We start from the raw sequence: 26,747 nt of genomic DNA, 5'->3' as shown, positions 1-26,747 counted from the left end.
GTTCCTAACAATTCAACTCAAAACATCAATCCCCTTACTATAGAGGATCTCACCAAGATCCTTCACCAATCCACTCTACAAGCACAATTATGCACAATCCCTATATTGGTGAGTATTGATGAGTTACAAAAGGCAATAACAACACCACAAAGAGAAAAGGTGAAACCAAAGGAACAACCTTTCACCTACACAACTACTAAGACTAAAGTTTTGATGCTTCCACCACCACCTCCACCAGGTGCAACAAATAATACTATTTAGATGTTGAGTGAAGAGGAAGGGAAATCAGATGAAAAAGAGGATACTTCAAAAGAAAAGGAGCAAGTAGCCATTCATACATTGGTAGGACTACCAATGACTAGCACTCCCATAAAGACCATTCAGCAGTTGAGCATTGAAGACATTCCTTTGCAATTCTCAACTCCAAGCTCAAGTTCAACTAGAGCGGCAAGGGTACTTCACTATGGAGACCCTAAATTAGATGAAGATATTGTGTTTCCTTCCTATGATTCCAAGAACATCAAAATGGCACAAATGATTGAAATGCAAAATTAATTAGATAGAAGGATGAGGTAGGAAATACTAAGGAAGGAGTTCAAACATAAGAAAGCTCTTCATGACATTAAGGACATCTTTATGGATGCCTTCAGCTTGTAGTCATCAGATGAAGCAAAGCCAATAATAGAACAACTATTAGATATAGTTGACCAAGTGACCAATGAAGACAAGGATACCAATGTTAAACTCATGGAATGGTCAGAGAGAAAATTTCAAGGAAAAGTGAATGAGAAGATATCAAGTAGCATAGAACTTGAACAAGTAGAGTTGGCCAAGAAAATAGATAAGGTCAAAGTTGTTCTTGAAATTTTTTTTTCATTGTATAGGAAGTTGTGTGATTTTTTCAATTTCACATAAGAAACAAATCAGAGAATAATGAGTTTGGAAAGAAATTTGAAAATTTCTAGCATGCAATTACCTAAGGATCCAGCTCAAAGTGAGAAGCATTTTGCAAAATCACTTCACACACAAAGGGAGTTAGCTGTACTAATAGCAGAGGAAGCCAATATTAAGGCTAAATTGATGCAAATCCAATCCTCCATAACCCCACATTTAGAAGTCCTCCACAAGGAGAAAGTGTATGCTGAAATAGTTTTAAAGAAAGATCCAAATCTTTCTACACTTTATGGACTTGTACACCTTACTATAGAGACTTCCATCCAACACAAGTCACTTGACATTGCTTTGTAGAATTAGGATGCAGCTCTAAAAACAATAATTGAGGTAAATAGTAACTTTTTGGCTAAGTATGGTATAACTCCTTAGAACGGTTTGACATAAGTGTCAAAAAGGGGGATAAATGATAATAAGGAAAGGGGGAGATATATGATGAAGATATAACTAAGGAGGAGTATACTAAATTTTGATTACATTATTTTATGGGGAGAAATAATATTTTGGGAGAGACATGAATAAATCAACACATAGGAACAAGGCAAAAGAAAAAGAGTATCAAGCATATTCAACACAGAACTTTGGTTGCAAAGAGTGTCAAGGCACAATCAACTCAAGGGGAGTTACAACGTATTTTGAACAAATTTGAAATTTTGTGGATAAAGTATTCATAAGGATAGATTAGTGATGTTTAGTTAAGTGTTTTTGACACTCATGTCAAAGGGGGAGATTGTTGGCCATAGATAGTTTTGACATTTAAGTATCAACACACTTAAACACTTTCTACATTGATGTCGAGTACACTATGTATGCCAAGCCACTATGTGTGTCAAGTCAATATTTCAATAGGTGTCGAGTGATTTTAGGGGCCAAGCAATATATAAATGCCAAGTGACATATAAGTGTTGAGTCACAGTTGATGCCGAGCAATCCAGGATCTTACATGTGCTAAGCAAGACACAATCTAATAGGTGCCAAGCAAGCCAGGATAGTATATGTGCTGAGCACTAGTAGTCCAGTATGTGATAAGTAATATAGAATCCACATATGAGTTTTTGCCCTCACAAACTTAGACGTAGACCATTTTTGGAGCCAACATAGAAGGATTTTGAAGGAGAAAATGGATAAGGTCAAATGTTTCACATTTCCTATGTGATCAACATGCAACCAATTAGAAAAATGGAGAAGGCATGCAACCAATGAGGTAAATGTAAGGAATGAGTGGGAACTCAAAGATTCAATATGGATCATAGATCCATACCTAACCCTAAGTCTTCACAATCTTTAAAAGGAGATCAAAAACCCCCGTTGTTAGTGTGGAAGAGAACAATGTATGGGGAGATTATAGTGAAATTTAGAGTGAAAGTAAGAAAGACTTAGAGGAAAAAAGTAGAAATTATACATCCAATTGATTAGAACAACACAAGGGATAAAATTAGAGATCAAATCAATCAAGGGTCACATCAGAGAGACTAGATCAAGTGCCTGAATCCAACAATTAAAGATTGCATGGTGCCAAGTTCATTGTGCTAATACTTTCTTGCCATTTTTTTAGAAGTTGGAAATCCTATAATGATAGGTTATCTTAACAAATACGTAAGAGAACCTTTGGATAAGGTGATTGAAAATCCTATTATATTAGGTGGGTTTAACAAGCTATTGTAAATCCTTTAACAAGGTGACACTTAATGTAAAGTGTTTTGTAAATCCTCTAACCAGGTCACTATTGACACAGTGTAAAGCCTTTAATAGGGAAGGACTTTCACAAGGTAGACCATCAGAAGTGATCAAACATTTATTGCTATAGTGAATTTTGTGGGTATCATACCCACCCCAGTTTTACCTTCTTATTCCTAGAGGGTTTCTAGGTCACGAAATCTAGTGTTATGTGTGTTATTGCATGTGTTTACTTCATGTTCATTCATATATTTACATGCATACAGTTTACTTTTCAATTATTTGATTTAAAGGATTAGAAAAGGTTAAAAGTGTGATACTTCTAATTCACCCCCCCCTTGGAAGTACTTTTCCCATTTTGAACATTCCAACAACACCTGCTACCATTGAATCTACTTTCAAGTCACAAATGATTTTTAGTTAGAAGATGTTGAATTGATACAAGTATTAGAACATGTTACAATCATTATTTTGTCATTGATGTCAAACCTACTACGTGTTGGTAAGATAATTTCTTAGTTGGTTTGATTACTATCATTTGTTTGATTGATGAAGAGGATTTGATAAAATGAGATAACAAGAGAACCTAGAGGAAAGACTAAGTTATGGTTTGTAAAAGGAGTACAAAGATCATTTAAGAAAGTGATTATGTAGTTTATTGTTTATCTATTTAAGGTTGGAAAGGATGGATACATTGACTAAGTCTAGAAGAACAAGAAAGAAGAATTGTGTCTACTAAGCTTGACCAAGTGAATAGTTAGTGATGAGAAATGTTAGTGAAAGTTGAGAAAAAAATAAATTGGTGTCGAGTAAAGTGAAGATTCAGTGTATGTCGAGTAAAGTTTAGTTGATGTTGAGCATCAATAAGCTTTAGTATATTTCAAGTGAACTAATAGTTGATGCTAGGAAACATTGTGTTTGCCAAGCATAAGAGGAAACACTGTGTGTGATAGAATTATGAGTTAGATTATGAATTTGATGAATCTAAACCAACAAGGCTGATTTCTTGGATTGTGTGAACTAGATAGGCTTGATGAGCTAGTGGCACAAAATTCAAGGTGAACCATTTTGAGGCAAATTCAAGAAGGATTGAGAAGAAAGTTTCTAGAGGGAGTAAAATGGTAAAGTGGGAAGATTAAATGAATTTGACTCAACCCTAAAAAGGATGATTGGGATTAAGTGAAAAAAGACCTAAATCCTCTTTATAAGGGGATATAAGGATTGAAGAAATGATAGGCATGTGTGAGAACCCAATTGATATGCAAAGAAAGAAGGCTTAAGTGGATGAATGCTTAAAGAGTGAACAAGCCATCAGAGCTGAAGTGAATGAAGCCAAGAAGAATGGAGGACTGAAATAGAGTTCTATAACCTGCAAGTGAGTTCTAATTTATTACTAGATCAAAGCCTTACTATTACTTTCTAATCATTGTATCAACCTAGGCTAAATCCTTTAGATTAAGCTTGACCTAATAGTCATTTGTAAATCCTTTAATTGAGTGACATTCTAATGGAATGATATAACGTCCTCTAAAAAGGCTCACTTCTAAAAGGGTGATTGAAATCCTTTAACTAGGTCACAAATTTAACAGTCTATAATGTAATCTTTAATAGGGTTGCCCTTTCATAGGGCATGACTTCAAAAGAGTGATAATTAGTAGCATATTACTGGTGGTTTTCCCAAATTGGGTTTCCACATTAAATCCTTGTATCATGTATGCATGGTTTTGTTATGTTTCATGATTACAATTCTACAAAGTGATTTTGACCTAGGACAGTAAACTACAAGTTTAAATTTTAAATGATATTATGGATGCATGCAAGATACAAGATAAGGAGATATATGTATGATTTTTTTTAAGAATTGAAAAGTCTAATTGGGACTTTTGGACCTTGGATAATTGATTCACCCACCCCCCACCCCCTATTTACACATAAAATCCTTGTATCATATGTGTGAATAGTTTTGTTATTCATGTTTACATTTTTGCAAAGTGATTTTGACCTAGGACAACAAACTACAAGTTTAAGTTTTGAATGATATTATGGGTGCATGCAAGATACAAGATAAGGAGATATACGTATGAATTTTTTTAACAATTGAAAAGTCTAATTGGAACTTTTGGACCTTGGATAACTAATTCACCCCCCCACCCCCTCTGCGATTATTCTAAATCAAAGAATTTGTTACTTGGTAGAGATAGTTTGAAGGTACTATAAGTCAAAGATCAAAATTCCCAAGAGAGATGTACCCAATGTTAACAACAATAAATTTCTTGCATGGAAAATTTTGAAGAAGCTACATCTAGGAGGTCTTGATGATCATGCAAAAAATAATATTACTGTTGAGCATGTTGACCCTATTAGAGCCATTATTGCTAAAGATCTAAAAGAAGAAGGAAAAACACAATTAGGCAATGTTGGATATTGCATCTTCCCTAAGTTATTCTAAGTTCTATGACATCAAGGATTGTGATACTACAAAGAAAATGTAGGATTCTCTTCATACCATCTATGGAGGAGACTCAAATGTTTTGAAGCCAAATGTAAAAGTCTTAGAGGTAAGTTTGATGAAATGAGAATAGAAGAAGGTAAGAACGTTTTTTAGTATTGCTTTAGAATAAAAGAAGTTTTAAATGCTATAAGAGGATCAACTAGTAATATTGATGATGATATTGTATTGACAAAAGTATTGAGGATACTTCTGCCCATCTATGTTATTAGATTTTCTACCATACAAGAATTTAGATGTATACCTAGCACTAATGTGACCATTGAAGGATTGGTAGGTAGGCTTACTACCTTTGAACTCTCTAATTTTGATAAATTCAAATCTAAGAATGTTGAATATGCTTTTAAAGTTAAGTTGTCACTGAAATAGCCTAATAAAAAGAAAAAGAAAAAGAGAAAACATGTTTCTAGTGATAGTGATTTAGATGAGGAAGATGTAGAACAACTTGAAGCATTGTTGGCTAGGAGATTTCATAGAGGCAAAGGAAAATACAAAGGTAAGATGCCTAGGATATGTTTCAATTATAATGAGGTTAGTCATATTGTTGCTAGATGTCTAGAGAAGAAGAGAAATACAAGTGGAGACAAATTGAGAAGAAAAAGAGATGAGACCAATAAAGTCTACAAAGAAAAAGGGAAGAAATCCTATTACATTGCTAAAAAAGAATCCAATGAAGAATCTGATGATCATGATGATGAAGTTGTCTATGTTGCAATGAAGGATGATTTTGATGAAGACAAGGTAACTGCACTTGTATCTTATGTAAATTTACAGTGTTTGTTCCCATCACATGACTGGAGATAAAAGTAAATTCAATTCCCTTGTGCATTATGATGGTAATAGTGCTAGATTTGGGAATAATGCACCATGTCTTATCAAAGAAAAAGGATCATTTAATTTAATAGATAAGATCATATGTCACAATGCTTATTATGTAGAAGGACTAAATTATAATTTGCTAAGTAAGACATGACTAAATAGTGTTGGCTATAAGGTTCAATTTGGAAATAAAAAAGCCAAGATCTATGATGCCAATAGAGATCTAATTGGCAATGGTGATCAGGCAAGAGGTAATCATTTCTACCATGACATGAATTATGATACTTGTGTAGTTGTACCATTTGATGATGTGTGGCTATGTCTAGCAAAAGACTATGTCATGTTAATTTTGACAATTTGGTTAATATCACTAAGATGAAGAGAGTTAGAGGTTTTCCAAAATTGAAGAAATTAGATTATGTAATACGTAAAAAATCCTAGTTAGGAAAAATGGCTAAATCAAGCTTTAAAAACAAGACCCACTCTTCAAAAGAAATTCTAGAATTAGTTCATATTGATTTATGTGGAGTAATCAATGTGCAAAGATATAAAGGTGACAAGTACATTATCCTATTTGTTGAGGATTATTATAGGATCATGATAGTTATGTTTTAAAAGAAAAAAACTGATGCATTTCAAATGTTTAAGTGGTACTTGGCTAGAGTGGGAAAAGAAACTAGCAAGAACTTGAAATGTCTGAGATTTGAAAGAGGTGGAGAATTTACATCAAATGAATTTGAGATGTTCTATAATTATAAAGGAATCAAAAGGAAGACTTGTGTACCTAGAACCCCTCCACAAAATGAGATTGTTGAAAGGAGAAACATATCTATGATGGACTGTGCCATAACACTCATGATGGAGAAGAGTGTTTCTTTGAAATACTGGAGAGAAGTTGTAAGTATAGTTGTCTATACCTTGAACCATGTACAAGTCAAGAAAGGTACTCACTCAACACCTTTTGAATTATGATATGGATACTCACCCAAAGTAAAATATTTAAAGGTATTTGAAAGAAAGTGCTATATTCTTAAGGATAATAGGAATGGAAAATTTGATGCTAAAGGAAAAGAAGCTATATTCCTAGGCTATTCCACAAGGAGTAAAGCCTATAAGTGTTTAAATACTAACATTGAAAAAGTTGTAGAAAATGAAAAAGTGAATTTTGATGAATATATAGAAGTACATGAAGCTAAACATGCAAAAGAACCTAAAGATTATAAATATTTTGTGTATTTTTATGATGACATGATCAATGATGAAGCTATGAACCAAGTTACAAATAAAAAACAAAAGGTTTCACTGACTACTAAGTCACATATAATGAATGTCAAGCTATATAGGAACTGAGCTATAGTCAGAAGCCAAATTGTGAAATGAATCTGATGTAGATTTTAATAATGAGTTCAGCGCACATGAAAGAGATGCTGAATTACCTAATAGAGAAGCACACAATGATTCTAAAGTAGAGAGACCTATTGAGGAAAATAGAGTAGAACCAAGATTGTCAAAGTATGTCAAAAGACATCACCTATTGGGAATATGGTTAGATAGATGTCTTGATCATTTCCATTTATGGTAGCATATATTCAACATTTCATTTATGCATTTAGAGTTAGAAAATTGTCTAAGTGTTAGATAGTTTGTAGTAACACAATGAACAAATTTTAAGTGTACAGATGAATTGTTGAGAGTTATCTAATGTGCAGTTGAGGGAAGCTTCATGAAAATATCATCATGATGTCTTCCAGTGTACATATGTGTATGGATAGTATGGCATGAGTTATGATTAAAATACTAGTGTGAGTATTTAATAGTGCAGAATAGAGCATAACAAAGAATTGGATTTACGACCTTAGGAATTATTTTGGTTATGAAATAATTACTAAGTTATGATTAGCTAACTATGTGGATATTAATCCATAATTTATTTTATATTATGTCAAGTGTGTGAGCACATGAAGGCCAATTGAGTAGATTTTTTTAATTATGTAAAGTATAAGTAAAGATCTTACATTACATAGTTAAGTGTGCTATCTATGATAGACCTGTTGACAATTGGCTAATAGGAAACCTTGGAAATAAAGGTACGTATTGTTTGGTAGTCAAAAAATTGTCTAAGTATAGAATTTGGTTTACAATAGTGTATTTCGTTGTTTATAACTTGTTACTAACGTCATATTATGACTAGAAAAGTTACATGGAGATAGTATACATGTTGGTGATGATGTGTATAACCTTAAAATCCAATATATATTGTACAAAATAGAGATAATCATGTTTTGATGAAACAAGACACAAGAATTAAAGGAAAGAATTGTTTTGTTTACCATACAATTACTTGTCCAATTATGCCCAACATCCTAGATGTTTACCCTAAGTTGGAAAAGTAAATTGAGGTTTTAGCCATCCAAATAGTAATTTTTGTAAAGGCATGGTATTTATGAAAAGGACTTCTTTTGATAAGAAGTGTGCTACCTTGTAAGATTGTATAATTGTGAATTGAGAATTGTGATGAGAAAACTTTTGTGAAAGTGATATATGAAAAGTTTAATATGAGCTATCTAGTGATCTAAGATTGAGCTAAAGATTAAAGATTAGTAAGGAAGAAAGATAATATTAAATTATTTTTTTGAGCAATGAGCTCTTCTTGTAGTTAAAATTGAATGTTTGGGTAGTGAGCTATTCTTGCATACATTATACCACAACTCCTAATAGGGTTGGTACAACTCCTAATTGAGATTCGAAGTCTCCTAATAAGGACTGCTTACACTAAATTTTCTCATTGACTCCTAATAGGGTCCATCCTCTAACAAGGAACTTATATATCAATATAATATCTAATGGGTATCATCCCCATTGGGTCCCTTGGCCAAGCTTTCCCTGGTTAAGAAAATATGGTGTTATGAGTTATCTTTGTGCATTGTTACTATTACTTTTCAGCATTAATTTATTGCTTTATTATGCATGGTTTAAAGTAAGCAATAATATCTAGTTAGCGAATAAAGTTTGTAGATTGCTGATGCACCTCCCCTCCCCCTCAGTAATCCCTATTTCTAACATTTGGTATCAGAGCCTAGTTACTTTGAAGAGGCTTAACAACTTAAGTAAGATACCTATGGATATGGAATAGTTGATGAAGAATGTTGAAGAAGCTCTTGAAAAAATTGATCTCCTTACTGAAGAAAGAGATAAGCTAAAAGATAGATATGAAGACACCAAGGTATACATTGGTCAATTGAAGGAAAAGATTAAACATTTCAAATCAAAGCCCAAATCTACTAAGTCTAGAACTAGTGATGATGATTATTCAAAGTTGAAGATAGAGTATAAGATCTTGAAGCATGAGTTGAAGATTACATATTTTAGGTTGACTTTGAGAAATGATCGTAGCAAAGTTGAATCTAATTTGAAGGGTGAAAATTTAGATTTGAGAGCAAGTCTATCAAAGAAAACATCCGAGTTTGAAACACTGAAAGAAGATCATGAAGAACTCCATAAATACAATACTATTGTGAAAGGTGAATTGACATAGTGCAAACAATAGTTTGAGAAGCTTTATTCTAGCAGAGAAATGCTCAATGATTCAATGTCAATACAGAGGCCTACTTATGATAAGACTAGTCTTGGTTACCTTTTTAATATGTTTGCAAAGGAACCTAAGATTAGATTAGATCCGAAAGAAAAAGACAAACCTGATGATAAGATTGAATCCAGTCAATCTTTTGAGAAACCTAAAGAAGTTGAGCTAAATAAGGAAGTTGAAATCTTGGATGAACCAAAGAAAGTGGAAACTCCTAAGGCAAGCAAGTATGAATTTAGAGGTAAGTGCTTTTTATGTAATGAAATAGCTCATATGAAAAGAGATTGTACTAATAAGCCATTTAATCATGTTAAGGACTTTTATTGTCATAATTGTCATGGTATGAGTCATAATACAATTGATTGTAGGAAACTAAATATGATAATGATAGAAGAAATAGTAGAATATCTAGAAATACTAACCTTGTAGATAGAAGAAGATCTAATGAAAGAACATTGAGAGAAGGAAGATCTTATGAAGAAAGAAGACAGATCATATTATAAGTGTAACAACTTAGGACACATTGTTTGGAATGGTCATGCACCTGATGATCAACAAAATCCTAGAAGCAGACCACCTATATGTCAGTTATGCAACAACTTCAAACACACAAAAAAGTACTACAGAATGGACAAAAACTTTGAAGACTTAAGGAACAATGGAAGAAGGAATAAAAGGAATGATAGAAGGAACTATGAAAGGAACTCCAAAACTAGCAGAGACAATGAAGAACAAAGAAACATTGTGAGTGAACATCAAGAAGAACTTAATGAAGCATTTGTGAAAGGAACTATGTCTCAAAAAAAAAGTTAGATGATGATGAGATGGGAACATCAAAGGAAATTGTTGAGTTTGATTTAATTAAGTTGAATTAAGCTTGTTCACAACATCAAAATTTGAGAACTTCATTTAGAGACCAAATTAGAGGTAGTGAAGTTGGAAAAAGGTGTATCTAGTTTTATTTAGATGGTACCTAATCTTGCTTGTAATTTGGAGATCATCTAAACAAGTTATGATGGAATTCAAAGTTACTGGTATTGCAGTAAAGTTAATTCTACAATAGATGATGATAAGTGTGTTTTTGTAGAGAATTTCATGATGCAAAGTCTTGAGGATGTTTTTCATGATGAAAGGAGGCTATAGTAAACCTTAGGTGACATTTTAAGATTGGATAGATGATCTTGAATAGTTAATTGATTAGAAAATAGAAGTAACAACTTTTCCATATTTGTAAAGTACACAATTAATGAAAGCTCAATTTGAAGGGATAAATGAATTACAAAATTGATTTTCACTTCATTTCAAATACATCCAAAGTGATGAGCATTTAGAAGTAGCTTGTCAGAGTGATTTCTTAGAAAACCCTATTTTCAAAAAGAGGTATTTTATCATTTTTCCTCAAACTTGTTTGGTAAAAGTTCATAATTGATAAGATTAGGGATATGGCAGTAGTATATAGTGTTGAGAACAAAGATAGACCTAAGTTTAGGATTGTTTCTATAAAACCTACTGATGCAAACCCTAAGTCAACATTGTCTATCATCTGAGTTATGTATTTTATCTTGAAGATGTAGGAATTTATTTGAGTAGCAAGTTTGAGTTGATTGGTAGTGAATTCATGAACAAAGATATGGAATTTTTTTTTAACCACAAAATGATAGTGAAGCTCGGATTTGAACATCTAAGGGAATTAGACTTGTTTAAGTATCACTTCTACTGTGAGTAGATATAGATGAATGGACATAGATTATACTAGGTAGGATACATGATGGTAAGTTATGGATGCAAGACAATATAGTTGAGATTTCTACTAACCTTAATCATAAGGTAATTGGTCTAAGTAAACAAGGCAATGTACCTATAGGTGAGAAGATGGTAAAGAAGAAAGTTGAAAGCTATACTAAAGCAATATAAAATGGAAAGGCTATGGTGATTAGCACCATCAAGCAAGATGATGTGAGATTTATTAGTAGAATTATTTCTTATTCTATTTGTACAAATTATAAGATTGATGAAATTTTAGTAGGATTCATATCTGCATCATATAAGATATGTGTAGAGAAAGAGAAAGTGAATCTAAGTAAAATTCTGTGAATTCAACTCCTAGAGAACTTGGAAAAGATTAAGAGAACCAAGAATGATGTGTTTAGATTCAAATCATTGATAAATCACATATTCTTTCATGTACTTAAGATATTTTATTACTTATCACTCACATTCATAATGAGTAGTGAAATATGTACAATGGATAAGATTATAGAGGTATGTAGAAGGCACCCTATAGACAAGATATTAGATAGTTGCAATCTAATAATGATGAAATTTTAGAATGAAATAAACTAGAGATTTAGAATTGCACCTATAATTTTGGATTAGATTCAAGGAAGACATTTTGTATATTAGTTAATATAAATCATACATATATTCAAGTAATAAAACCTTGGGAGACATTTCTTGATCCCTTGAACTATGAATTGAATCATGATATTATAGTTGGTTACATTGATTTGTTGTTAAATTTAGATAAAGATAAGGTAGAGTACAGATTTGGCACATATGATGAGATAACATAGCAAGCTCATCAAGAAACCTTGGAGAAGGCATCACACAAAAAAGTTGAATCTATAATGAAGAAGACACTATTAGAGGTCAGAATGATAGAGAGTGAATTTGAGGTTGTAAGATAGACAATGATGCAAGCTATATTGAACATGCAACCTTTTTCAATGTTAGTTGCTAAGACATCTTCAAAATAGAACATTCCATATGCAACAATATTTGATGTTCAACCCAGTGAATAGAAAAGAAAATCTAAGAGATTGGTTGAAGCAATATCCATTGAGACAAAAGGAGTCAAACAATAGGCCACTGGACCTAGTAAATGATAGAAAACATTGTTGACAATTGAATCCAGTGATGAAGAAGATGAGGAACAAGTAACCAAGAAAGTAGAAAAGGTGACTCCACCTAAGCAAGTAGCAAGTGAAACTCAACAACCTTAGAAGCCAAAGACAAAAAAGATCAATACAACTATTGCAACTAAAGGTAATTTTGTTCAGATGAACAAGTTTTATGATTTATACAATTTTTTAAAGAAAGATTAGGTAGATATATCTACTATGAGATATATTGTATCAAATAATCTAAAATTGAAGGATCTTGAGAACATTATTAACTAGAAATTCTATGAGAGCCTCATTAAAAAAAAGGCTCTTGCAAGGGAAGAAGACCTTGAAGTTCAAAATTCTATGCTAAGAAACATTTTCAAGATTGATGATGAAGATGAAATAAAAGGACTATTGAATAAACTCACAACATACTTGAGGAATAAATTAAGGCCATTCCTATTTATGATAGGTGAAAAGGATAAGTTGAGAAGAGAGACTATAGCAGTAATTAGTCAAATGGTGTCAGCATCACAGGTAGCATCTCTTCGAGCTCCTAGAACCTTAGAAGTGTCAGTAAGTAGTGACACTATGAAGATTGATCAAATAAATGTTACTCTTAACATTAGTGATACCAATCCATTTCGTGGTTCCAAACCAAATGAACTAGACACTAAGGATATTGAGGATAAGTTGAAACAAATTAAGGAAGAGAATAGGCTACTTGAAGTAGAAAAGAAGAAAATAGAGGAAGCGAAGAAGAAATTGCTTGAGGAGGATTAAAAAAGAAAGGAAGAGGAAGATAAGAGAAGGATTGTAGAAGAAGAGAGGCAAAAGAAAACTAAGGAAGATGAAAAGAAAAGATTTTAAGAGAAGAAAGAAAGAGAGGAAAAGGAAAAGAAAGAAGAAGAGAGAAGAGAGAAGATCAAAAGAAGTAGTGAAGAAATAGAGGGAAGATGAGACTAAACCATCTAGTTCGTCTACTTTTCTCTCTCTTGCTAATTTATCTATTGATGATGATGATCAAATAGATCTAATCTCATCCCTAACCAAGTTGATTGAGAAAATCATGAAAGTGAAGAGTTTATAGAGAACATTAATGAAAGTGATAGACAGACTACATAGTACATTGGTAGTTCAATAGACTAAATTAGATCCTAAATAGAGAGCACAAGCAGTGCTAAAATCATTTGATGAAGAGTTTACAAATTTTTCGATTGTTACTGAGGCAAAGGCACAAATTTCTCATGATGCTTACTTTTTTAGTAGCATTTGTTAGAATATCAAGAATGGCTTAGTTAATCTTGATACTTGTATAAAAGAACTTCAAAAATACTAGCAAGAAGGGAAAGCCTTGTATGCTAAGTGTACCTTATCATAGAAGCTGACTAAAGACATGGATAGTCAAATAGAGTTAAACATGAGTGAGCTAGAGGCTTTATGTAACTAGATCCAGAAACCATCTAGCAAAGTAGATGATTTTGAAAGTCAAATTGCTATTATTCATAGTGACATCAGGAAACTAGAACTTCAGAAAGAATAGATCTTGAAGAGGACTTCTAATTTTAGAGATTTCATTACTCTAAAATTATCTTTTGTTGAGAAAAAGCTAGAAGAATGTATTGAGGCCAAGGACACATATTCAAACTTTTTGTATTCAGACATTAATATAGTTGAGATTGCGTCATATGCTTTATGTGCAATTCTCACTTCAGTTGAGTCTACCAAAGAAACATGGACCAAAGGTATGGATATTTTGAAGGCTAATTTTGATTATTGTATGAAGATCATTTCAGCATAAGGAAGGATAGTAGTTTTGGACATTTTTTGGATAGAATCTTGATAGTTTGACCTTTGTCATTGATGTCAAAGAGGGAGAGATATATGTGAAAATTTTATACATGTCAAAAGGGGAGATTGTTGGGAGAGATACAATGAGAAGAAGATACAATTAGGAGAGATACAAAGGTGAAAGATACAATGTGAATAAAAGTAGTAAAGTATATTGTAAGGGGGAGCATATGTAAAGTTGAACAAGTTGAAATAGATGTAATGTTTATATGTTTGTTTTTTTTTCATTTGGCCAATTTTCCCTATTTTATTACCATTAATATCAAAAGGGAAGATTTTTGACTATTGGCTAATAGTGATATGTAATTGTTGTAATTTATGAAAACACATGATGCACATATTCACAAGAAACCTCCTAAATAAAGGTACTTAGTGTTTGGTAATTAGAAAATTGTCTAAGTATAGAATTTGGTTTACAACAGTGTATTGCTTTGTTTATAACTTTTTACTAACATCATATTATGACTAGAAAAGTTACATGGGGATAGTATACATGTTGGTAATGATGTGTATAACCTCAAAAGTCAGTAAGGACTATACAAAATAAAGATAATCATATTAGCATAAAAGCATAATCATAATCATAAAAGCATGACAACAAAATTAAAGGAAGTAATTGTTTTGTTTAAAAAAAAATTACTTGTCCAATTAGGGCCAACATCCTAGATGTTTACCTCAAGCTAGAAAAGTGAATTGTGGTCTTAGCTAACCCAGTAGTAATTTGTGTAAAGGCACAATATTTATGCAAAGGACTTCTTGTGATAATAAGTGTGCTATCTTGTAAGATTGCATAATTGTGAATTGCAAATTGTGATGAGTAAACTTTTGTGAAAGTGATATACGTGAAGTTTTATATGAGCTATCTAGTGATCCAAGATTGAGCTGAAGACCAGATATTAGTCAAGGAAGAAAGATAATAGTAAATTACTTCTTTGAGTAGTGAGCTCTTCTTGTAGTTGAAATTGCATATATGGGTAGTGGGCTCTTCTTGCAGACATTATACCACAACTCCTAATAGGGTTGGCATAACTCCTAACAAGGTTGGAATCTCCTAATAGGTATTGAAAGTCTCCTAACAAGGATTGATTATACTAAATTTTATCATTGACTCCTAATAGGGTCCATCTTCTAATAAGGAACTTATATATTAGTATATTATCTAGTGGGTATCATCCCCAACGGGGTTTTCCCTTGGCCAGGGTTTCCCTAGTTAACAAAATATCATGTTATGAGTTATCTTTGTGCATTGTTATTGTTACTATTTAGCATTAATTTATTTCTTTGTTATGTATGGTTTAAAGTAAGTAATAATATCTAGTTGAAAACTAAAGTTTGTAGATTACTGATTCCCCCCCCCCGCCCTAGTAATCCCTATTTCTAACAAGACCAACAAGTGTTATGTGATGTAAACTATTGTATAGAGAGATTGAAATATTTGTGAGCCTTATGTGATACAAATTATAATGTGTGATTAGAATAAGTGCAAGGTACAACTTAGACAATAAATATTTGTATGTATATCTATTCTTGTGAAGAACTAAATTGTATAATTGCTACTAGGGTGGTGGGCTCTTCTTGCACACATTATATTTGTTCTAACAACTCCTAATAGGGTTGAAGCAACTTATAATAGGGTCAAGGCTTCTAACAAGGCCTATTCTTCTAATAGGGACTCAAGACACTATATGTACTTCATAGACTCCTAACATGGTCAATATCCTTAACAAGATCCTATTATTTAGTGAATCATCTAGTGGGTATCATCCCCACCAAGGTTTTCACTTAGCCAAGATTTCCCTAGTTAACAAATAATGGTGTTATGAGTTATCTATGTGCATGGTTATATTTACTATTCAGCATTATTGGTTTACTTTCATATGCATGTTATAAAGTAATTAACAATATTCAGTTTGTAGAATACTAATTCACCCCCCCTCCCCAAAGTATTAACTATTTCTAACAATTGATATTAGAGCCCAGTTACTTTGAAGAAGTTTAATAGCTTAAGTAAGATCCCTAAAGATATGGAATAGTTATAGAAAATCCTAGAAGAAGCTCTTGAGTAGGTTGACCTTCTTACTAAAGAAAGAGATAACTTGAAAGATAGATATGAAGATGCAAAAGTTTTCATTGGAAAGTTAAAAGACAAGATTGATGATTTGGAATATGGAAAGGACTAAATTACACAAACTAGTGATAATGATGAAGTGGGACATTTTTTGAAGGAAAATGAGATCTTGAAACATGAACTGAAAATTGTTGAACTTAAGTTGAGTCTTAAGAAAAATGGTGGAAAAAATGAGCTTGAACTAAAAATTGAGAATGTAGATCTTAGATCCTAGTTAAGTCAAGTTACATCTGAACTAGATACTATCAAGATTGAACATGCTAAGTTAGAAAAGTACAACATTATTGTGAAAGGACAATTGACAAGCTAAGAAACAGATAGAGAAACTTTATTCTAGTAGTGAAAACATAGATCAACAAATATTTCATCAAAGACCTTCTTATGCAAAGATAGGACTTGGATATCTGATTGGAGAGAAATCAACCAAGAAAGTTGAAATGAGAAGAGAACTAGTTCCAGTTATTGAATCCCCTAAGGAATTTGATCTGAGTAAGTTAGAATCAAGCACATCTACTGATGTATCAAAGGAAGTTGAGTTAATTGATTTATTAGCTAAACTTGTTGAACTTAAGTAAATAGAGCAAGTTGATAAAACTATTCAAGATGAACCACCCAAGGAAATAAGACATGAATTTAGAGGCAGATGTTTCATATGTAATGAAGTTGGACACATGAAAAGAGATTGCATAGGTAAGTCCTTCAAATCCATTACTGATTTCTATTGTTATAATTGTCATGGTTATGGACATAAGGCAGTAGACTGTAACAAATCTAAGTTTGATGGTAATGATGCAAATAGTAGAATTTCTAAGAATACTAACACTGTAGGTAATGAAAGAGGAAGATCACAAAATAGATCAAATGATGGAGAGAAATATAATGGAGAGAAGAACTAGTTCATGTGTTACAAGTGTAACAATCTTGGACACATTGCAAGGAATTAGATAGTACCTAAGAATCAGAATGGAACTAATCAAAGATGAAATACACCTACATTTTAGTTATGTAATAACTTTAGACACACAACAAGATATTGCCGAATGGACAATAGAAACATTAACAAAAAATTGAATAATAGAAGGAACAACAACATAATAGCATGACTGTTAATGAAAGTGACAATAGTCAAAAGGAAGCAATTAAGGAACATGTTGATGAATTCAAAGGAGCATTTGTGATTACTAAAGATCTAGAAAGGTCTTATACAATTTTGGAGGAAATTTTTTTTGATGCACATGATAAGACATTGAAGTCGTAGATTTTTTGTGACCCATCCTACCTAAATTAAGAATTTTTAGCTATGGTAGAGCATCAGTTGGCCAGAAATGATGTTAGAAAGAGAGTTGGAAGTTGCATAGTTAATAGGAGGTTAAGGACAAAGAGAGAAGGCTATGGTCAAGTGAGCAAGTCTTGAATGATTGTAGTTAGTAGGAATTGAGAAATCAATCTTACTAGTATACATAGACATTATTTGAATATGTTGTAGATAGACATTTAATGCATAGTACAATTTGAAATTATTTAAGGATCACAAGAAAGATTACATGTACCATTTGTTCTTGCAAATTTTTTTGAGCAAATTGAAGAGTTTTTTGACAACAAATTGTAGTATGAAGTGAAGTTTGAGAAGTAGAAAGTTACAAAAGTCCTAAGTTGTGATTTTAAGGTATTTTGTAAAGCTTGAATCTATTTTTCCCCGGTACTTTCAATTACAGTTCAAATGGCAAGTCAGAATGTGTATGATGTAAGTGAAAGATTGTGAAATAAGTTTAGGAAATATCCATTTGTTTTGTTATTGGATGATCCATTGGGCACATTTTTGCAAGTTTCAAAAAATGTGTTACATGTCAAGGATATCAAAAATTACATCCATTGTAAGATTGAGAGAATAGGTGATGAAGAGATTCATGAGGATTTGGGAAAGATGTGTAATAGTGACTTATCCTTGAAGTCTGGGTATGCACACCTAGAGAATTTAAATTTGGTGAAGTATATGTTTTATACAACGTTTAACAATCACAATTTGACTTGAATCAGTCTAAGTAGGGTACATGCTGATATGTTTTGGTTAGGAGATGAGAAGATATCTATTGATAATAACATAATTCATAAGTCATAGGATTGAGTAATGAAGGTTACAATCCTATTAATGATAAAAATGTCAAGAAGATAGTTGAGAGAAAACTAAATACAAAGTATGATAGAAGAAACATGAAGGTAGACTCCATTTAGGACAAAGGAGTAAAGTTTTTAGCTAAGATATTAGGGTACAAGTTAAACCATGGATCAAGGGTTAACTCAGTACCAATTGGAATTTTGCATGCAACTTGTGTAATGGCTATGCAAGCAAGAAAGGTTGATTTGTACGAGATTATCAGATTGCAATTGTTGGATAACACTGCAAAGATTAAGAAAACCAAGAATTTTTTTTTCATATTTGATTCCTTTTTGACTCATATATTCTTCTATGTTGCAAGTAAGTTTCTTGGATTGATAAGTTGGGATAGTAGCGAGTGCACAATTAAGATGGTGACTCAATGCTATAGGTCAAAGCTAAAAAATGTCAGAGAAAATGACATTGATAGAATGATGAAGAGTTTTCAATCTAAGATGAAACAAAGGTATTGAATACCTCCCTTTATAGTAGAGAAGTACAAGGAAGAATTATGCTTCATGGTGGAAACTGACAACACTTGCATGGAAGCAGTAATTCCTAGAGTTAAATTTATAGAGCTTATGGGATATGAGATGAGTGCTAAGATCATAGAAGGGTATACATAGATCATACTCTAGTCAGTGAAGGATACTAAGTGCCCTAGATGGGGTACTTATGAAGAAAAGATGAGAATAGTTCATTCAAAACTATATAGCAAAGAAAGAAAGAAAAAAGTAGAGAAAGAGATAGATTCCATCCTTAAGGAATCAGGTATAACTAGGAAAGAGTTTAATGAAATTATAGGTATTGCACTAGAGATGAAAGCTAGTGGAGGGACTAAAGTGTTTGTACCAACTCCCATTATAGTTGCATGAACTTTAGAGGGTGTGACAGTAGCACAATCATGTGCGCAAGCACCAATTGCATTATATGTAGTAGTTGCACTAGTGTAACTAGTTCGAACAAGGAGTGATCAACCAAGAAGATAGCCAAAGGTTGAATCATCTATTGTGTAAAGGAAATTAGAGAGATTGGTGAATGTGAAGCATGAACCTAAACTAACAACCAAGAAAAGGGTTAAGTAGACCATTAGCAGACCTAGAAAGAGAAGAAAAATAAAGCAATTCAGTGATTCTAAGGAATTAGAGAATGAAATAGAAGATAGACTAGTAGTCCAAAATGTGCAAGAAGGAAGAACAACAACTGGAAAGAAAGCATGGAAGCCAAAGGTAGAAAACCTTAACATGCAAATTATTAATGATGAAAATTTTATACAGTTGAATAAATATTATGGTTTTTATAGTAACATGGATAGAAGGTAGTTAGAAAATGCCATTTAAGGAACATGATTTTGAGGAACATAAGGTTTGAGAATATATAGAATAAAATACTAGAGGATCTTTATAATAGGCTTATAAATAGGAAAAGGAGAATATCATAGGAAGATATGAATATGAGGATCACAATGACAAAAAAACTATGTGATGTTTATTCTAAGGAGGAATTAGATATAATTTTGAAGGGCATTGAACCTTTGCTGAGGAATAAAAGAAGATAAATTCTTCCGATGGGAGGCAATTATGAGGATATTAGGAAAGAAACTGAGGAGGAAATTGTAAAGTATATGACTATAGTGCCTAAGGTTAGTGTATAGTCTAAACCTGAGAGTCTAGTATACAAGTACATACACGTTCCAAGGAAGAGGAAGATGCAGAAGAGACACAATGGGTACCCTCACCACCATACATTTTTATGGGTACTAAATCCATGCAATTGGATAGTATGCACATAACTATGGATAAAAAGGAGAATCCTTTTTCAAAATTTGGCCAATCCATTATTGGAAATATTACTGCTTACTCTATCTCTGATGATGAAGAAGAAAAAAAGATGAAAGAGGTAGAGGGAATAAGAAAGGAAAGGATACAAAGAGAAAAGGTAGAGAAGAAAATGAAAGAAGAAGAAGCAAAGAAGAAAGAAGAAGAGAAAGAGAGGAAGAAAGTAGAGGAGAAAAAGAAAAGGAAAAAGGAAGAGGAAAGAAAGAAGAAAGAGGAAAAGATAAGGAAGAAGTCAAATGTAGACTCTAAACACAAGAAGAAATAGAAGATTGTGATGTACGAATCAACATTCTTTCCCAATATAGAACATGTGGAGTTAGAATTAGGAAAAGTATTTTTCCAACATGAGGTTAAAATACCTCATGTAGCTCCAACAACTATATCTATTGTAGTTTTGACAACTAGTCCATCCACAATAATAATATTGACAATAGATGATGAGGATCAGAAAGGCTTAATGAGCACATTAAGTAAGTTTCTTGAAAATAAAAGATTGGAAAAGTCTTTAGAGAAGACATTAACAAAAGTCTTGGATAGAATGTAGAAGATAATTACTGCAACTATAGCTATTCTAGATTTTTAGTCAAAGGTCATGAAGTTTTTAGAAACCTTTGATAAGAAATTCACAACTTAAGTAGAAGTAGCTTTAGTGCAAGCTCAGGTAAGACATAATGCAACACTATTTAACACAATGTGCACCAATATATACAATGATCTGAAGGCACTTGATGGAAACATCAAGGGATTGAGAAAGCATATTGATGAAGGGAAAATATTGTATGGTTAATGTACACAGTCATAGAAGTACCTTGTAGACTTTGAGAGTCTGATAAAAGCTAAGTTAAGTGAACTTGAAACACTCTTTGTCAAGTTACAACTCCTGAAATCCAATACAAAAGACTATGGACCAGGAGTGGAGAAGATATATGATATGATCAGAAACTAAAAATTTGATAAAGAGAAAGCAACAAGGAGATTCTCTAGTCTTAAAGAAATTTATCATTAGAAGTTATCATTTTGCAGAGGCAACTTGAGGAATGTCTCACAGCTAAGGCTTCCTATGAAAAGTTTGCCTATACTGACTTGAGTGTAGTTGAAGTGGCATCTTATGCACTTTGTGCACTAATGAGTATCTTAAAGATAGTAAAGGATAACTGGAAGAAAGAAATAGAAATACTAAAGGTTGTTTATGTAGATTGTTTCCAGATTAATAGGTTGATCAATAGCTAAATACCCAATTTTTTATATACCAATTTTGATGTCTTTTCCATTGATGTCAAGAGTATTATGTAGAGAAGGAAAATTATATAGATGTATATGTATATGTAAGGGGAAATTATGCATGTACCAATGTAAAGGAGTGATAAGGAATGTATTGATCCATCAAAACATGAATAAAATTGTTATGTTTTGAAGGCAATTGTGTGTAGTTACTTTTATTTATTTTTGTTATGTATGATATCATTTTGGGACTTAGCTAATTTTCCCAAATGTTGCAATCAATGAAAAAGGGGGAAATTGTTTCAAATATGGTCAGATATATGTCTTGATGGTTATCATTTATGGCAACATATATTCAACATTTCATTTATGCATTTAGAGTTAGAAAATTGTTTAAATGTTAAATAGTTTGTAGCAGCACAGTGAATAGATGTTAAGTGTATGGATGACTCATTGAGAGTTATCTCATGTGTAGTTGATGGAAGTTTCATGAAAGTGTCATGATCATGTGTGCTAGTACGCATATGTGTATGGTTAGTATGGTACGAGTTATGATTAAAATACTAGTGTGGGTATTTAATAGTGGAAAATAAAGCACAACAGAGAATTGGATTTAATGGCCTTAGGAATTATTTTGGTTACAAAATAATTACTAGGTTATGATGAGATAACTATGTAGATATTAATCCATAAGTTATTTTATATTATGTCAAGCATGTAAGCACATGAAGGTTGACTGAGAAAAGTTTTGTAATCATGCAAAGTATAAGTAAAAATCTTACTTTGCATAGTTAAGTGTGCTATCTGTGATAGAAAAAAAGGTGTTATGTGATGCAAACTATTATACAGAAAGCTTGAAATATTTTGAGCCTTATGTGATGCAAATTCTAATGTATGATTAGAATAAGTGTGAAGTACAATAGACAACAAGTATTATATGTATATCTATTTTTGTGAAGAACTGAATTATATAATTGCATGTTAGGGTAGTGGGACCATCTGGCATACATTGTATTTGTTCTACCAACTCCTAATAGGGTTAAAGAAACTTCTAATAGGGTTGAGGCTTCTAACAAGGCCTACTCTTGTAATAAGAACTAGAGACACTATATGTGCTTCATAGATTACTAACAGGGCCAATATCCTTCACAAGATCCTATTGTTTAATGAATCATCTAGTGGGTATCATCCTCACTAGGGTTTTCCCTTGGCCAAGGTTTCTCTAGTTAACAAATAATGGTGTTATGAGTTATCTATGTGCATGTTTATATTTAGTGTTTAACATTATTGGTTTACTTTCATATGCAAGTTATATAGTAATTAACAATATTCAATTATGGGAAAAAGTTTATAGAATATTGATTCACCCCTCTTGTCAATATCATCCATTTCTAACTATCACCCTACTACATAAATTATTGGAGATAAAGAGGCCAAACCTATGAAAAGAAATACGTTGAGAAGTGATACATGTTTGTTGAGCATGCATGAATCTAAATCAGTTATGGATGCATTTGAGAATGATGATTGGAGTCAAGCCATGAGATAAGAGATTGAAAAAATTGAGAACAACAAAACCTAGTCACTTGTACCCAGACTAGAGAACAAAAATGTTTTAGGAATCAAGTGAGTTTACAGAAACAAGTTAGATGGAAATGGTGAAGTCACAAGAAATAAATAAAGATAACTTTGCAAGAGGTATGCTTAAGAAGGAATAGACTATGGAGAAACATTTTCCCCTATTGCAAGCTTGGGAGGAGTAAGAAGTCTACTTGCTTACTCTACATACAAAGGTTTCAAAGTTTACCAAATGGATGTGAAATCTAAATTTTTGAATGGTATATTAGAAGAGGCTTACATTGAACAATGTGAAGGATTTATTCATGCTAATAACAAGAAAATGGTATGTAAACTATAGAAAGCTTTATATGGTTTAAAGCAAGCACATAGAGCTTGGTATGAGAGACTTCATAATCATCTTGTGAAGATTGGTATTAAGAGAACTAATGATAAAAAAAATCTATACTTGAAGACTCAAGGTGGTAAAAGTATTTTACTAGATAAAATTTTTGTTGATGATATCATATTTGGAGGACAATATGTACTTTGCAAGACATTTGTTGATGAAATGGAGCAAGAATTTGAGATGTCCATGTTTGGAGAAATTAAATTCTTTTATGGCTTACAAGTGTATCAAATTCAATATGGTATTTACATCACTTAGTCTATGTGAAGGAAATATTGAAAACTTTTGGATTGGAAGATTCAAAACCTATTAGCACACTTGTGGTGATATGACATAAACTATCAAAGAATGATGATTTTGTTGATGTGAACTAAACTTTGTACAAGTCTATGATTGCAAATTATATGTAGTTCATAGCAGACCTAGCATTGCATTGGCTATTAGGATTAGGGTAAACTTTAAGCAACCCCCCTCTAGAAAAAAGATATAAATTATTGGTAAATCATTCATTATTTTGAAAACCAAAATATTTTTATTAGTGAATCTCTCAAATTTTTTATTTTAAAGATTATTTACATTGGTGATTATTTTGGAATCATAATTTTTGAGTAGAAAATATTGGTGAATCACAATAATAATAGGAAGTTCAGTAATCATCATGGAATATTACAAATCAAAATTGAACATGTTTTATCTCATGGAAATTATTAGGATAATTGCATTACATTTTAAATCAATAGTAAAAACTAAATATTAGTAATATATCCCTAAAGTAACTAATAATTATGATAATTATTGGTGAACTAACTTTAATTTATTCAATAATATATAATATTTAGGTGAATCAAATCTAATCATGTATCAAATATTGTGGAAAATCTTTGAGTTCAATTTCTTTAATAAAAGTAATTATTAAGCAATTTTAAATATTTTAGAACTAAATTTAATAAAAAAATCTAGCTATTTAGGTTGCATTAAATCTTAAATTATTAGCCAAATTAATAGTAAAAAAATTCTAAAATTCATAAAATTACAAATATTCACCACTAAAAACACCCTAGTTGGGATTGTTGCAAGATTATCTGCAAATCCTAAGGAAAATCATTTGATTGTTGTTAAAAAAATTATGATATGTCTAAAAGGAATAGAGGACTTTGGTCTACACTACAAGAAAAATGAGAAATTTTAATTGAGAACCTATACAGATGCTGATTGGGATGGAAATGATGATGACAAAAAAGTACAAGTGATGGAGCATTTTTCTTGGGAAAGAGACTAGTTACATGGACTAGTAAGAAACAATATTGCATATCTCAATCTACAGCTAAAGCCGAATATGTTGCTACTACAATGAATTATACCAATATTGTATGGATCAAACAACTACTTGAAGGAATGAAGGAGGAAATTACTAAACCTGTTATACTTTATTGTGATGCAGAAAGTGCAATAAGCCTATCTTTGAACCTTGTGATACACAAAAAGACAAAATATACAGCTATTAAGTATCATTACATGAGAGAGTTGGTTCAAGACAAAGAAGTAAGGATGAAATATGTGAATATCAAAGAACAAACATCTGATATATTCACAAAATCTTTACCTAAGGATGCTCTTGAGCATCTAAGAGGTAAACTAGGTGTGATACCCCTATCCAAAGTCGTTTAAGAAGCATGAGTTGTGTCCTACATCAATTGATATGAATGACATATGTTACATATTGATGTAGTGGATCTTACTTTAGGAGATACCTAAAGTAATCATAGAGATGAAAAGAAGATTAGTCACAAGTTAGGTGATAGAGGGAGAAAATAAAATTGTTAACATTTTCATATTGAGATGACAAATCTTTGGCATTTTTGTCAAATATGGAGAAATATGAAATACGAACTAAGATAGATGTATGGAGGTATACTCCTGAGAGAGAAATAAGTATAGATAGAGAGATAGATACCTAAATAGTAGAAAGAGGAAGTAATCAAACAAAGTCAAAAAGAAAAAGGGAGAAGCCCTAAAAGATAAAATATTGAAGGAGATATAAATATTAAGGAGTTATGAAGATTAAGTTTTCTAACCAAGAGGGAATCATAAGTAAGAGTGAATTGAATTATCTATTGATCAGAACAGAATTTTGTAGCCTATATAAAAGATGGAAGCTATTGATAGAGGGAGAAATTTCAATACAAGGTATTATTATTTTTTTCATTTTTTATAGTTGCTGGTATTGGTTTGTTAGCAATACCAAAGAGGGAGATTGTTGAGAAAAGATTGATGCAACTATGAGAATGTTTTACAATTGTTGTTTTGTCATTGATGTCAAACTTGCTACCTACTAGTAAGACAATTGCTTAGTTGATTTGAGTACTATCATTTGTTTGATTGATAAAGAGGATTTGACCAAATGAGATAACAAGAGAACCTAGAGAAAAGGTTGAGTTATGGTATGTAAAAAGAGTACAAAGATCAGTTAAGATAGTGATGATATAGTGAATTGTTTATCTACTTAAGGCTAGAAAGGATGGATACACTAACCAAGTCTAGAAGAACAAGGAAGAAGAATTGTGTCTTGTAAGCTTGACCAAGTGCACAATTCGTGACGAGAAATGTTAGTGTAAGCCAAACAAAAAATCAACTAGTGCTAATTAAAGTGAAGATTTAGTATATTCTAAGTAAACTTTAGTTGGTCTCGCACATCAGTAAACATTAGTATGTGCCAAGTCAACTGATAGTGGATGCTAGGCAACATAGTGTATGCCGAGCATTAGAGGTTAGTTAATGGTGAGTGACAAAATTATGAGTTAGAACACGAATTTGATGAATTTGAACAACATTCTTGGATTGTATGAACCATATGGAAGATAAGCTTGATGTGCTGGTGGCACAAAATTCAAGGTAAACAACTTTGATGTGAATTCAAGAAGGATTGAGAAGGAAGTTTTAAGGAGTAAAATGGAAAAGTGGGAAGATTTAATGAATCTGACCTAACCCTATAATGGACGATTGTGTTTAAGCTGAAAAAAGATCTAAATTCTCTTTATAAGGGGATACAAGGCTTGAAGTAAAAATTGGCATGTGCAAGAACCCAAGGAAGACAAGGCGTCTAGGGTGTTTCTTCATATGGTCATCGAACTATAGAGTCTGAAATTAGCATGCAAATAAATAAG

The sequence above is a fragment of the Cupressus sempervirens genome, chromosome 3 (assembly GCF_028749045.1).
Source record: "Cupressus sempervirens isolate cs-2001-9-10 chromosome 3, ASM2874904v1, whole genome shotgun sequence".
In the NCBI taxonomy this organism is placed as follows: domain Eukaryota; kingdom Viridiplantae; phylum Streptophyta; class Pinopsida; order Cupressales; family Cupressaceae; genus Cupressus; species Cupressus sempervirens.
This window is presented reverse-complemented; position numbering follows the sequence as displayed.